This window comes from Arachis ipaensis, chromosome B7, assembly GCF_059453495.1.
Source record: "Arachis ipaensis isolate K30076 ecotype BB chromosome B7, ASM5945349v1, whole genome shotgun sequence".
In the NCBI taxonomy this organism is placed as follows: Eukaryota; Viridiplantae; Streptophyta; class Magnoliopsida; order Fabales; family Fabaceae; genus Arachis; species Arachis ipaensis.
The window spans coordinates 67,552,680-67,566,911 of record NC_142442.1 but is presented as its reverse complement, the minus strand read 5'-3'; the positions used below and the strand labels follow the sequence as shown (position 1 = coordinate 67,566,911).

Sequence of the window (14,232 nt, the reverse complement as noted above, 5' to 3'; positions counted from 1 at the left end):
CACCTAGGAGAATTACCCTCCAAGAAGCTGGAGCCCCAGATTTTACACTGCAGCCGTATCAAGTGCATCACCCAACTGCAGCTGCAGATTTTGAACTAAAAACCGCACTGATCAACTTGATGCCCAAGTTTCATGGCTTACCTGCTCAAGAGCCTATTAAGCACCTTAGGGATTTTTAGACAGCCTGTTCTACTGTTAGGCGTCATGGTGCAAATGAAACTTCCATTCTGTTAACCGCTTTCCCATTTTCTCTTGAGGGAAAGGCAAGGGAGTGGTACTACTCCCAACCTGAAGCAACTGTTACCAACTGGGATACACTCAGGAGAGAATTTTTGAAAAAATACTTCCCAGCTGAAGTCACAGATAGACTGAGAAAAGAGATCTCCTGCATTGTTCAAGGTAAATCAGAGACTCTCTATGAATATTGGGAGCGCTTCAACAATCTCCTGGATGCATGTCCCCATCACATGATTGGTAAACTAGTATTGATCAGCTACTTCACCCAAGGCATGAACCCCCAGGATAAGACTACACTGGAAGGTGCCAGTAATGGTTCTCTAAAAAAGTACAAAACCGCAGATGAAGCATGTCTGCTGATCAGCGACTTAGCTGAGTCCACTAGAAATCACAGACAGTGGCGCAACCATCCCAAAGCCGTTGTAGAGATTTCCTCTAGCAAAGAGACTACTGCTCTCACCAAGAGTATATGTGAAATGACCAACCTACTGAAGCAGATGCAGTTGAATCAACAATAAGCACAACAAGCTCAGCCTTCACCACAACAAAGCCAACAGTTAGTTCTACAAAGAGTATGCAGGATCTGTGCTGATTATAGTCATTATACTGATGAATGTCTGCAACTCCAGGAAGACAACACTGTGGCAGCCACTCACAACTTTTATGACCGCCCAAATCAAGGATACAATCAACAAGGTGGAAACTACAACCAAAGTGGCAACTATAGCGATGGATGGCAAGACAACTCCAACCAAGGTTGAAAAGATAATTCTAACCATGGCTAGAGGGATAACTTTAACAGAGAAGGCAGAGATAATAACGGAAACCAGAGGTGGAATAACAATAACAACAACAGACAGCAGAATCAGAACCAACCTTACAGGGCATCTCACCTAAGACAATCATAAGGACAACAGCAAACCCAACAACAAGTTTCTTAGAATGCTCATTATAATTCCTCATCAAATGACGAGATGCTCCGTTCTCTTGCGCAAGGACAACAAGACATGCAGGCGCAGCTTAACTCTAGTCTGAATGGCTTGACTGCCACTTTACAAGCTCTCATCTCTCGGATGGATTCCTCACTTAATTCCACACATCAACCTCCAAGCTCTAATGGAATTCTCTCTCAACCACTGCCTAATCCCAAAGGTGGCATCAACGCCATCACTTTGAGGTTCGGAACCACATTACAGGAGAGGAACCATGAGGAGCCAAACCCATCAGAACACGTGCCAGCAGAGGATGTGGTGGAAGTGGAACATGCTGAAGAAGAAGAGGACGTACAAGACATAGTTGAAGAAGAGGAAGCTCAGCCACAGAATGAAGTCCCAAGGGATTCTGAAGCTACAAATTGCACCCCTCCTATTCCATTTCCACAACTTGCAAGGAAGCCCAAAAAATAGATGGAACTCGATCCCAAAATGGTAGAAATATTCAAAAAGGTCGAGGTAACTGTTCCCCTTTTTGATGTTATTCAACAGGTACCTAAATACGCAAAGTTTCTAAAGGATTTATGCATACATAAAGATAAAATTAATGAATTAGAAACTATACCTTTAGGTAGTTCTATATCTGCTTTAATGGGAAATATACCTGAAAAATGTAGTGATCCAGGTCCATGTATGGTTAACTGTACCATTGGAGGTGTAAATTTTTCTGATTGCATGTGTGATTTAGGAGCATGTGTTAGTATAATGCCTTTGTCTATATATGATACTTTGAGGCTCCCTTCCTTAAAAAGGTCGGCAGCTCGTTTTGTGTTAGCAGATAAAACCATTATTACAGTAGTTGGAATTGCTAAAGATGTACTAGTGAGCATTAAGGGGCTCACATTTCCCATTGATTTCTACATCCTGGAAATGTCCCCTAATGACTCAGGCAAACAATCATCAATCCTGCTTGGAAGACCATTCCTAAAGACTTCAAAGTTCAAGCTGGATGCATTCTCAGGAACTTACTCCTTTAAGATAGATGGCAGAACAGTGAGTTTCAGTTTAAATGAAGCTCTGAAGCATCCTCCAGAATATCATTCTATCTTCCAATGCGACATTATTGATGAAACTGTAGCTAAAGTTCACCAGGAAGAATTAGAAGAGAAGTATATGGAGAAAAGTCCAAGTGTGGGGACACTTTCTGAAAACAGTGAGAAGACTTTACCATTATCACCAGTCCCGGATGATCTAGAGCCTAGCTATGAGTAGAAATTAGAATTAAAGCCCCTTCCTCCATACCTCAAGTATGCTTACCTTGAGGACAAGCAGAAGTTCCCAGTCATCATTGCAAAGGAGCTCACTTCTCAATAGGAAGAACAGCTACTCAGTGTGCTGAGAAAACATAAGAAAGCAATTGGATGGAGCTTGGCAGATATAGTAGGCATTAGTCCGCAAGTTTGTGAACACAGAATATTCTTAGAAGAGGGAGCAAAGCCTATCCGTCAACCTCAATGAAGATTGAATCCCACCATCTTAGAAGTTGTCAAGAAGAAGTAACCAGACTACTTGAGGCAGATATTATTTACCCCATCTCAGACAGTGAATGGGTCAGTCCAGTACAAGTGGTGCCCAAGAAGTCTGGAGTCACAACAATAAGAAATGAGCACGGAGAGCTCTTGACAACTAGAGTGCAAAATTCATGGAGAGTTTATATTCACTATAGGCGTCTCAACCAAGCCACTCGCAAGGATCACTACCCCTTGCCATTCATTGATCAGATGCTTGATCGCCTGTCAGGTAAATCCCATTACTATTTTTTAGATGGTTATACAGGCTACTTTCAAATTCATATAGCTCCTGACGATCAGGAAAAGACTACTTTTACATGTCCTTGTGGGACTTATTCTTATAAGAGAATGCCCTTTGGTTTATGCAATGCACCTGCTACTTTCCAAAGATGCATGATGAGTCTTTTCTCTGATCTGATTGAGAACTGTATGGAAGTTTTTATGGATGATTTTAGCATATATGGTGATTCATTTAGCCTTTGCTTGGATAGTTTATTTAGAGTGTTAGACAGATGTGTTAGTACAAGCCTTGTATTAAATTTTGAAAAAGGTCACTTTATGCTCAAACAAGGAATTGTACTAGGACATGTTGTGTCTAATACTGGCATTTCTGTAGATCCAGCAAAGGTGGACGTTATTTCTAGTTTACCTTACCCCTCCTCCGTGAGGAAAGTCCGTTTGTTCCTTGGCCACGCAGGTTTTTACAGGAGATTTATTAAGGACTTCAGTAAGGTAGCATTACCTTTATCCAGATTGTTGCAGAAGGAAATTGAGTTCGAGTTCAGTGAGGATTGTATGCAGGCATTTGATATGCTGAAAACTGCCCTGACTCAAGCTCCAATTGTGAGAGGACTAGACTGGAGCCAGCCATTTAAAATTATGTGTGATGCTTCCAACCATGTAGTAGGAGCAGCGTTGGCTCAGCGCGAAGGTAAGGACCATTTTATAATTGCTTATGCATCTAAGACTTTAGATGCTGCTCAGTCTAATTATACTACTACTGAAAAAGAGCTTCTTGCTATTGTTTTTGCTCTGGATAAATTCCGAGCCTATTTACTTGGTACTAAGGTAGTAGTGTACTCAGACCATACAGCTCTAAAATATTTATTAGCTAAAAAGGAGTCCAAACCAAGGCTAATACGTTGGATACTACTGTTACAAGAATTTGATTTAGAAATTAAGGACAGGAGTGGTAACCAGAATTTAGTGGCAGACCACTTGAGTCGCCTTGAGCACATTAAGGGTGACTCCACTCCTATAAATGATAATTTCCCATTTGATAGCTTACAAGCAGTATCTGAAGTAGTTCCTTGGTATGCACCTGTAGCTAATTATCTAGTTAACCACACTTTTCCCCCAAATTTTACTAAGCACCAGAGAGACAAGCTGAAAAGCGAGTCTAAATATTATATATGGGACGATCCACATTTATGGAGGTGTGGTGCTGACCAGGTAATTAGACGGTGTGTGCCCCAATCAGAATTCCAGTCCATTTTAGAGGCTTGCCACTCATCTAAGAGTGGAGGACATTTTGGCCCTCAAAGAATATCTAGAAAAATTCTAGACTGTGGATTCTGGTGGCCTACTCTTTTTAAAGATGCTGCTGAATTTTGTAAATCTTGTTCCCCATGCCAAAGGTTTGGTAATATATCCAAGAGGGATGAGATGCCTCAACAGCTTATGCTTTTCTATGATGTTTGTGGCATTGACTTCATGGGTCCATTTCCAAATTCTAATGGTTACTTTTATATACTGTTAGCCGTAGATTATGTTTCTAAGTGGGTGGAAGAAATTCCTACCCGCCCTGATGATGCTAACACTATTGTTTCCTTTGTTAGAAACCATATTATCTGTCGCTTTGGATCACCACGAGTAATCGTGAGTGATCAAGGCACCCATTTTTGTAACAAGAGACTAACAGGATTACTGAAAAAGCATGGGATAATTCACAAAATAGCAACAGCTTATCATCCCCAGACCAATGGACAAGCAGAAGTCTCTAACAGAGAGATTAAACATATTCTGGAGAAGATAGTAAAACCTCATAGGAAGGACTAGAGTGCCAGGCTACAAGACGCACTCTGGCCATATAGAACAGCGTACAAGACACTCATTGGGATGAGCCCATTCCGCTTGGTATACGGAAAGGCTTGCCACCTCCCAGTAGAAGTGGAACACAAGGCCTTCTGGGTTGTAAGAGAGTGCAACATGAATCTTACGAAAGCTGGTGCTGAAAGAAAGCTACAACTAGCAGAACTAGAGAACCTCCGCCTAGAAGCATATGACAACTCCAAGCGTTAAAAGGAGAAAATGAAGGCTGTCCATGACAAGCACATTAAAAGGAAAGAATTTAGACCAGGCGAGTTAGTTCTACTATATAACTCCAGACTAAGGCTCATGCCAGGTAAACTGAGATCAAGATGGGAAGGTCCATACAGAGTAGAGAAGGTAGAGCCATACGGAGTTTTCCACCTGCGTCATCTTACTAGCTCCAAATTTCTAAAGGTCAATGGACATCGCCTAAAGCTTTATCATGGTGAGAAGATGAAGAATCAAAAGGAACTAGAGATCTTCCTCTTGGAAGACCCACCAAGAGAAGCAAAATGAGCCTAAAGAGCGTCCAACTTAAGGATGTAAAAGCAAAGTGCTAGGTGGGAGACAATCCACCATGGTATGATCGTTCCGTTTCAGTCTTAGTTTTGTTTTTACTTTATTTTTATGATGTTAATGACTCTTCTCATCATCGCTGCATATAGCTGCATATAGTTTGCATGAGCATTCTGCATATTATTTAAAAAAAAAACGCACGTGACGCGGCAGCGTCGCTGACCCGTCCGCGTCACCAGGGTGTATTGAAGAAAAGAGAATTAGACAGAGAGTCACGCGAAAAGCGTGGCTGGAGGCGTGCCTTAGGCACAAACATGCCCACACGTCCACGTCAACCTCACGGCCGCGTCATTTGAAAAATAAGCCTCCCACGCGTCCGCGTCACCCACGCGAACCCGTGCCCTTAAAAATCGACGTAAAAGAGGTGTATGGCAGCAAGTAATGATAGAGTGGGGCTGGAGTGATGCTAGAAGCACTAGCCCTATCACACGACCGCGTGCCCCACGTGTCCGCGTCGTCCTCCAAACATGGCCATTCATATGATCGCGTCAACCATGCGCGATCGGGTCAACCAAATATTTTGGCAAAATGAGTTTGAAACAGAGAGTTGCGCGAACGCGTCGCTGCCCTCGCGCCATTCGCACAAATCACACCACGCGACCACGTGACCCATGCATTCGCGTCACTAGAAAAACATCGCATACCACGCGACCACGTGACCCACGCGTCTGCGTCACGTGTGGTGCACAGAATATCCAGATCAGCCAAAATATCTTATCTTTTCTTCCCCAAATCCTAATTTTTCTTATCCCTTCTTACTTCCTTCTTCTCTCTTCTTCCTTCTCCACTCTTTCTTACTTTTTACTCTTCGCCTTTTCTTTTCTTTTTACACCCATTATCAAGGTTTATTCTTCTTCCTTCTTTACTTTTCCATTATTCTTCTTAATTGTATTATGTTTTCTTCTTCTTTTTCTTTCTACTCTCTTTATCTATATTTTCTTTTTGTTTCTTTATTTTTATTCCTTTTAATTGGTGTTGGAAATTTATTTCGGTCTTTATTTTCTATATTTTGCTTGTGGATTATCATGGATTTGTTTGACAATTAATATTACCTTTTAAAGGGTTACTTGCATGTTCTATTTGATATTTTCAAAAACATATTTACCATGCATGCTATGTGTTTGTGAAAAAGCCCGTATGGCATCATGCACTACCTTTATGTGGTCCTACTACTTTAATGCCTGTTTTCTCACAAAAGCCCTTTTATATTTTATTAATTTAATTTAATTGTCAATACAAACAGGTTATTAGTTTGAAAGACTTGATAATATAACTTGGATATTGAATGCTTGATCTATGCTACTCATGCCTTTGCCAGCATGTCAATAAACATCTTGCATTTAATTGCCATAACATGCACTTAATACATTACCTTTGATGAACTTTTCACATGTAGTCTAGACCATGTGTTAACGACATCCTTCTTCACCGTGCATTGATTACCACCCATAATGTTCTCTCCCATGCTCGAACCTTTCATTTTACATAGTACTTACCTCTTTCCTTTTTCAGGATGGCCACCAAGAAAGGCAAAGAGAAAGCTACTCCCAAACCACCAGCAAGGAGAGGAACAAAAAGAGCATTAGTGGCAGAGCCATCTTCAACAGCAGTAAAGCCCTCAACAAAATGAATCAAGAGGATCATCAAGGTCGATAAAAAAGAAAAAGCCTTCCCAGCAAAGGACACTGCGCGGTTTCCTAACCGCTACTGTGAGCAGATGTTCCCCATCCTGGAAGAGAGGAATTACAACAATGAATACCTTCTCATCCTCCCGACCCACATTGCTGAATTTGTTGAGCCGCAAATTGATCGAAGACAATGGGGATTCCTACGAAGACAGCCACGGCAGGTTAATCTCTCATGGGTAGTAGAATTCTACTCCAAATTTCACATGCCAACCATGCAGTCTGTCTATGTCCGTCAGAAGCAACTCCCCATAACTGAAGAGGCCATTCAACAAGCTTTAGATCTTTCCCCTGCTCCAGAAGGATTGGATGCATTTCAAGAAGCCTCACTCAAGCACCAGACATACCAATTTGACTGGGACGCCGTTCTCAGAGTTATCGCACAACCTGGCAGCAGATGGATCTACGGATACCATCAATCCCGACCAAAAGGGATATCGGCTTCGGCATTTACCTTGGAGGCTCGAGTATGGGCACAGATTATGTCTCATTATGTCTTTCCGAGCACTCACGAGTCCTTCTTTACTACAAACATGGCTGTTTTCCTCTGGTGTTTTCTTACAACCAGCCTCTAAACTTACCAAGACACATCCGGAATGCAATGGGACACGTACAAATTGCAAGCAACTTACCTTTTCTCGCCTTGGTTTCAGATCTCGTCTCCGCAGCCGGAGTCTCCTACAGAGCTGGGGACACTAAAGCCATACTCCCACGGGATGATCAGCATGTCCCTAACGGGAAATATATCAGACCGCCAGCAGCCACTACAAGCCAGCCTACAGAACCGGCTGAAGACATTCCTCCTTCAACACCACAAGTACCTACAACAAACCAACTGCTCCATCAGATACTTGAAAGATTGGATCGACAAGAACACAAAGCAAAGCTAGGAGAGCACCGTAACAAGCGCCGATTCACAAACCTCAAGGAGCTACTTTTGGGAAACTACAAAGACCCAGACACCTCGAAGTTCACTTCATTTACCAGCACAGGGAGTCATGACGATCCCGATGGTGGAGATGCTGCTACCAGCCCCCCTTTGTTCCTGACAGATGGCACCGAGGACGGTGCAAAGCCTTAAGTGTGGGGAGGTCGGTCAGTACCTGACTTTTGGAGGTAATTTCTTTTCCTTAAACACCAGTAAAATAGGATATTTAGTTAATTTTTCTTTTGTAGAATAGGATAGATTGCATAGAAATAGGTTATTTACCTGCATGTCCTACTTGATTGAAAATAATAAGTTTCTTCTAAAGACCCTATTTTTGAAAAATTTCACTAATTTAAATCAAAACTTTTGTGTTAAAATTATTTGAAGTTGTATTTGGAACATAGTTTAAAAAGCTAAGAACACACAACCTGTGAGATTTGAGCTTAGCTACATGGTTACATTATTTAACCATAAATATTTATTCTTGTGTGTTTACTTCTCTATGATTGTAATCTTATTTTGTTTCATCCTATATGTCCACTGTTTAATGTATTTACATGCTTGCATATGATTGAGGCCATTATTTGTTTAGCTCACTTATCCCAAATAAGCATACCCTTTAAATTACCTTTGTCAGCCACTTTGAGCCTTTTGATCCCATTTATTCTATATTTTACCACATTACTAGCCTTAAGCAGAAAAAAACAATTAAAATATCCCAATTGAATCTTTGGTTAGCTTAAGATAGAAATTGTGTGTTAATTGAGTATGGGAAGATTGTGGGAACAAGGGTTAATAAGGGAATGAGTCATGATAAAATAATGGGAATTTGGGTACCTACTCATGTGAAACTATAAAAATTAAAAAAATCCATGTGCATTGATAAGCTATATTTATTTTCATGTTCAAAAAAAATTTTTTTTTCTAATAATAATAATAAGGGGACAAAATTACCCCGGTTCTAAGTTAAGTTAAGTCCAAAGATCAATGCATGTGTAATAAAAATTAAAAGAAAGTTGATGCATGAGTATGTAATGCAAAAGTGAAGATTATAGGTAGCTAGGCATGATTCTAAAGTTATATATAGTATATGTATGTTAGGTGAAAGCTTAGGTTAATTAAAGATTCAATTTGTAGCTCACTTAGCCATATATATATACCCTCACCCTTACCTTAGCCCCATTACAACCTTGAAAAGACCTCATGATGTTTGCATTGGTATGTTAAATATTGTTGATTGATCAGGTGAAGAACAAAATTTAGAAAGCATGATTAGAGAAGAGTAGAGTGATTACCCTATACACTTGAGTGATTAGAGTTCACATACACTACCAGTAAGGGTTCAATGCTTGATTCTATGTTCCCCACTTTCATGAGCTATCTTCTTGCATTTTTACCTGTTCTTACTGTATAAACTGAATTAGTGGAATTTGATTTATGTTTGTCTTGAAGAGTTTATTTACTTTTAACCAATTAGACAAGAATCTTATAGTTGCATTCATATATATATATATATATATATATATATATATATATAGGTTGCATTGCATTGCATGAGTTTTACATGTCCCTACTCATTTACTTTATCTCCTTCAACTAAGCATGAGGACATGCTAATGTTTAAGTGTGGGGAGGTTGATAAACCATTATTTTATGATTTATATTGTGTTTAATTGTGTGGTTTTATCAAATCTTTACCCACTTATTCATATGATTAGCATGTATTTACAATTCCTTCCCAAAATTACTCCATGGTTGGAAACTTGCTTCCTAGATACCTTTAATTATGTATTTTAATTCTCCTTTATCCCATTCGATGCCGTGATCTGTGTGTTAAGTGTTTCAGGCTTCATAGGGCATGAATAACTTGGAAATTGGAGAGGAGCCTTGCAAAAATGGAAGGAACACAAGAAACTAAGGAGATGACCAGCGAGCAATGACGCGAGCGTATGGCCTAAGCGAATGCGCGAAATGGAGAATTCGCAGCGACGCGAATGCGTGCCTGACGAAAACGCGTAGATTGGAGTCTGCACGAGTGACGCGAACGCATGGACGAAGCAAACGCGTGACAAGGAAAATCGCTGACTGACGCGAACGTATGGACGATGCGTACGTGTGACTTGCGCGATCTGCAAAAATGATAGAATACGTTGGAGGCGATTTTGGGCCGCTTTTTGACCTAGTTTTTGGCCCAGAAACATAGACTTAACCTAGGAAACATGCAGAAACTCAAAGAAGCATCCACACACATTGAGATTGATCACATTAGGATTACTTCAGTTTTAGATCTGAGTTTTTAGATTGGAATTACATTGATAGTTTATGCTTTTGCTTGGATTTTTGGATGCTGAGAGTCATTACCTCCGTTGAAGACATTGCTTTAGTTTGTTTCCTTATTCCCTTATTTTTAGTTAGTTACTCATTGGCTCTGTTCAGATAATTATGTTGCGTTTTGAATTTATTAATATATAGAGTTATTTTTATTTTAATTAATTTTAATTCTCTATTTTATTTTAATTAATTATGTCTTCTCATATTTTTATGATTATTAATTTCATGTCAATGGAGTAGAATTTCTACTTGACATGGGGGTTGATTAAGAGACGATACTTGAGTTGGAATGCTCAAGTGCTTGGTTAAACTGGACGTTGTTAGCTAATTCCATACCTACTAACACTAGACCTCCCCAAGGGAGAGGACTAGGATCTGAGGGTAAGAGTTAGTTCAATCACCATACTTTCCCTTATTTAGTAAGGGGTAATCGAGTGAGAACAACAACCTTTTTACACCACACTTGAGAAGATCCCAACAAGGATAGAAGTTCCACTTAATTATTCCCCCAGTCAAGGACTTTTATTTAGAGTACCAATAATCATTCTCAAGTTTATTTTTTTGTTTTAATTTTTAAGCATTTTAATTACTCATTATCAAAACTCAATTTTTCTGAAAACCCCTAGTTAATAAAATAGCACTCTTTCCTGTAACTCGTTGGAAGATGACCTGGGACTCATACTCCCAGTATTTTATTTCTAAATTTTGTGACAACCCTTTTTAAATTGGTGAGGCAGATCTTAGCCGGTTAAGAGCTATACGTGCAATGCTGTCTCTTAATTGAAATCTCCAAATTGGTTAACTTCTGCCACGCACCACATATTTGAAAGGATTTCATAATGTGATCAAGAACATTAAGAATTGCTAATCTTCACACTCTGGATTGTCAAGATTGAATCCATAGAGTTAATTTACATAATTCTTCATTTGCTTGAGGACAAGCAAAGTTTCTAGTTTGGTGTTGTGATGCATGTGCATCATGAGTTATTTTTCTATGTTATTTCATATAAAAAGTCAATGAATTTTGCTAAATTATGAAGTGTTTTAGTGTTTAATTTGAATACTACTTTGATTGATTTAAGTTAATGAATTTTTGTAAGAAATGATAGAAAAAGAAGTAACAAAACCACTAATAGAAGAAGCATTCAAGCAACACTTCTAGAGCAACATTTCTAGAGACAAGATGGAGTTTTGCTAAGCCTCTTTTGGTAGTTAAAAAATTCATGGAATGCAAACTCCAGGGCCTCCATTTTGAGCACCAAAATGGCACCTTAGATGCCATTCCCTTGGAGTCTCCAAGACCATTTCAAGCACCTCCAGGAAGCCCCATCTTGGCGCCTTAGATGTCATTCCCTTGGAGACTTCAATGCCACTTTCCATGAAAGAAGAATGGCACCTCTAACGCCACAATAATTCACCTCTCAGGGACTCAAAACTTGGTGTCTCAAACTCCATAAATTGGCGTCTTAGACACCATACCATGGAGCAAAATTTGAGGCAACAATGTGGCGTCCAAGATGCCACAATGAAGCGTTTTCCCCTAAGACGCCTTCGAGAGTCAAGCTAAAACAAAGCTTGAAATGGCATCTCTAATGCCATGTATGGAGCCTCACACGCCACTAATAAAGACCACTTCTAGGACTTCATTTGGAGCAAGATTTTTTAGCTTCAATTTGATTCTAAATGAACACCTAACATGCAAAACCATGCACTCCTAAGAACATGAATTTTAAGTCATATCTAATTCTCATCAAGCCTAACTAATAAAGCCCACAACCCTCAACACAATAACTCACAACGCTCAGGATCCAAAGAGAGCAAGAAAGACCACTAGTGATAGTTAGTTAGAAAGTGCATTTGATTTTTATTTGAATTTTTAATTTAACATAGATTATAAATAGAGATCCAAGGGACTTTATCAGGGATTGGACTTTCTACTTCTTCCACATTATCACACCTATTTTGTAATTCTTTGAGCTATAAGTAGCTAATCCTCTCTTTATTTGGGGAAAAAAGCTCTATTGAATTTCAATGGATTAATATAATTGATTTTTCAACTTCAATTCATCTTTCAATTGTTTCTTTATAAAGAGTCTTCATTCTTCATCAAGGATCTAAATCTATTGGAAGATAATTTAGATTCAAATTAGCTTTTATAGTCACTTGGAAAAGTGGATTCATGAAATTAAGCCTGAAAACTCTTTGTCTCAATTCTCATGATTATGGATCTGGATTTGATATGTTCCATTAAATCAATCATATCTAGATCTTGAAGAATTGTGTGGTGATAAGTTAGAGAATGTGCTTCATCTCTTCTCAAGAGCAATTGATCAAGGAATTGGCAATTGATCAAGTCAAGAGAAATTGAATTACCAAGGAATTAGAATTCAATTACTTATGATTGAAGTTGAGATAAGATCTATTGATCCTGAGGATTCAACATCTCCTTACCTCAATGTTCTTCCCATTATTATCTTCTTATCTTGCTTTAGAATTGTTTTAATTAATGCATTTACATTGATTCTTTTCCTTGCACTTTACTGTTGCCTTTATACACCTTAATTCTTGCCATTTATATTATAGTTATTTACATTCCTGAAATTTAAGTTCCAGTTACATTCTCGTCATTTACATTCAAGTCATTTATTGCTTTCAATTACTTCTTTATCAAGTTATTTAAATTCCAGCCTATATTACCAATTGTTCATTGATAAACCCCAATTTTGTGGTTTATATTGTGTAGAATTTGGGTGGTTTTGTCAATATTTTATACACTTATTCATATAAATTACATGGTTTTGTGTTTCTGTCCTAATTTCGCTTCATGGTTGAAAACAGGCTTCTTTTACCTTAAAAATGCTATATTTTAATCCTCTTCTATTACCATTCGATGCCGTGATATGTTTGTTGAGTGATTTCAAAGTTTATAGGGCAAGAATGGCTTAGAAGAGAGAATGGAAGCATGCACAAGTGGAAGGAACATGAAGAATGAAGCCTTTGAAAATTGGCAGCGACGCTCACGCGTGGCCGACGCGCACGCGTGGGAGCATGGTTCTAGGATTGGCACGTAAAAGTTGACGCATTCGCATGGCTGAGCAAAAATCCCACCGATGCATACGCGTGCCTGACGCGTACGCGTGGATTGCAAAAACTCAGATGGCGTGCACGCGTGGCCGATGCGCACGCGTGATGCTCCGCACGTGACATCATTAATGAACTCGTGGCTGGCGGTTTTTTAGGAGCTCCAGGCCCAAATTTAACTGGATTCTAAATGGAAAAGACCCAGGACTGAAGGGGGAAAGGAGGGGATCAATCATTTTACACTTTACACAAAATTTGAGCTAGTTTTTGGTTCTCATGTTCTAAGGAAAGAAACTCTTGCTCCTCACTAGATCTAGTTTGATTTGATCTTCCATTGTTGAATTTCTGAATTGAATTTTGTTAATTTTAGTTTCAATTACTTAATTTGAGTTCTCTAGTTTTTATTTTGTTTAGATCTTGTGTTGAATTTATGTTTTCTTGTTATTTCCCTTTTCTTCTCATATTATGAACTTTATGGATCTTAAATTTCTTTTAGTGTATTGATGTTTTCTATGATTGATAGTGTTAATTGAGTTGTTTTCCATTGATAATTGTTAGTGGATACTTGTAGTTTCTAATTAAATTCAATTTGAATATGTCTTTTATTAATGCATGCCATGTGTTTGATGAAATATTTCATTTGATTATGGAGAAGTTTTCTTTACTCTTGGCCTAGGCTAAGGGGATTGGGTAAACTTGAGTTATTGAGTCTAATTGATTTGGTGATTTGAGAGCCCTAGTGGTCAAGTTGATACCCATTGACACCAATCTACTACTAAGTCAATTAGTAGTTGGATTGG

General features: G+C 38.9%; 1 non-coding gene across 1 annotated transcript; it reads right to left on the bottom strand.

Moving 5' to 3' along the window:
- Window positions 1–365: 365 nt before the first annotated feature.
- LOC148552886 (small nucleolar RNA R71) lies at window positions 366–473 on the bottom strand. Its single transcript, XR_015893359.1, has one exon. It is a non-coding gene; the product is annotated as a small nucleolar RNA R71 (small nucleolar RNA).
- Between the last annotated feature and the right edge of the window lie 13,759 nt (window positions 474–14,232).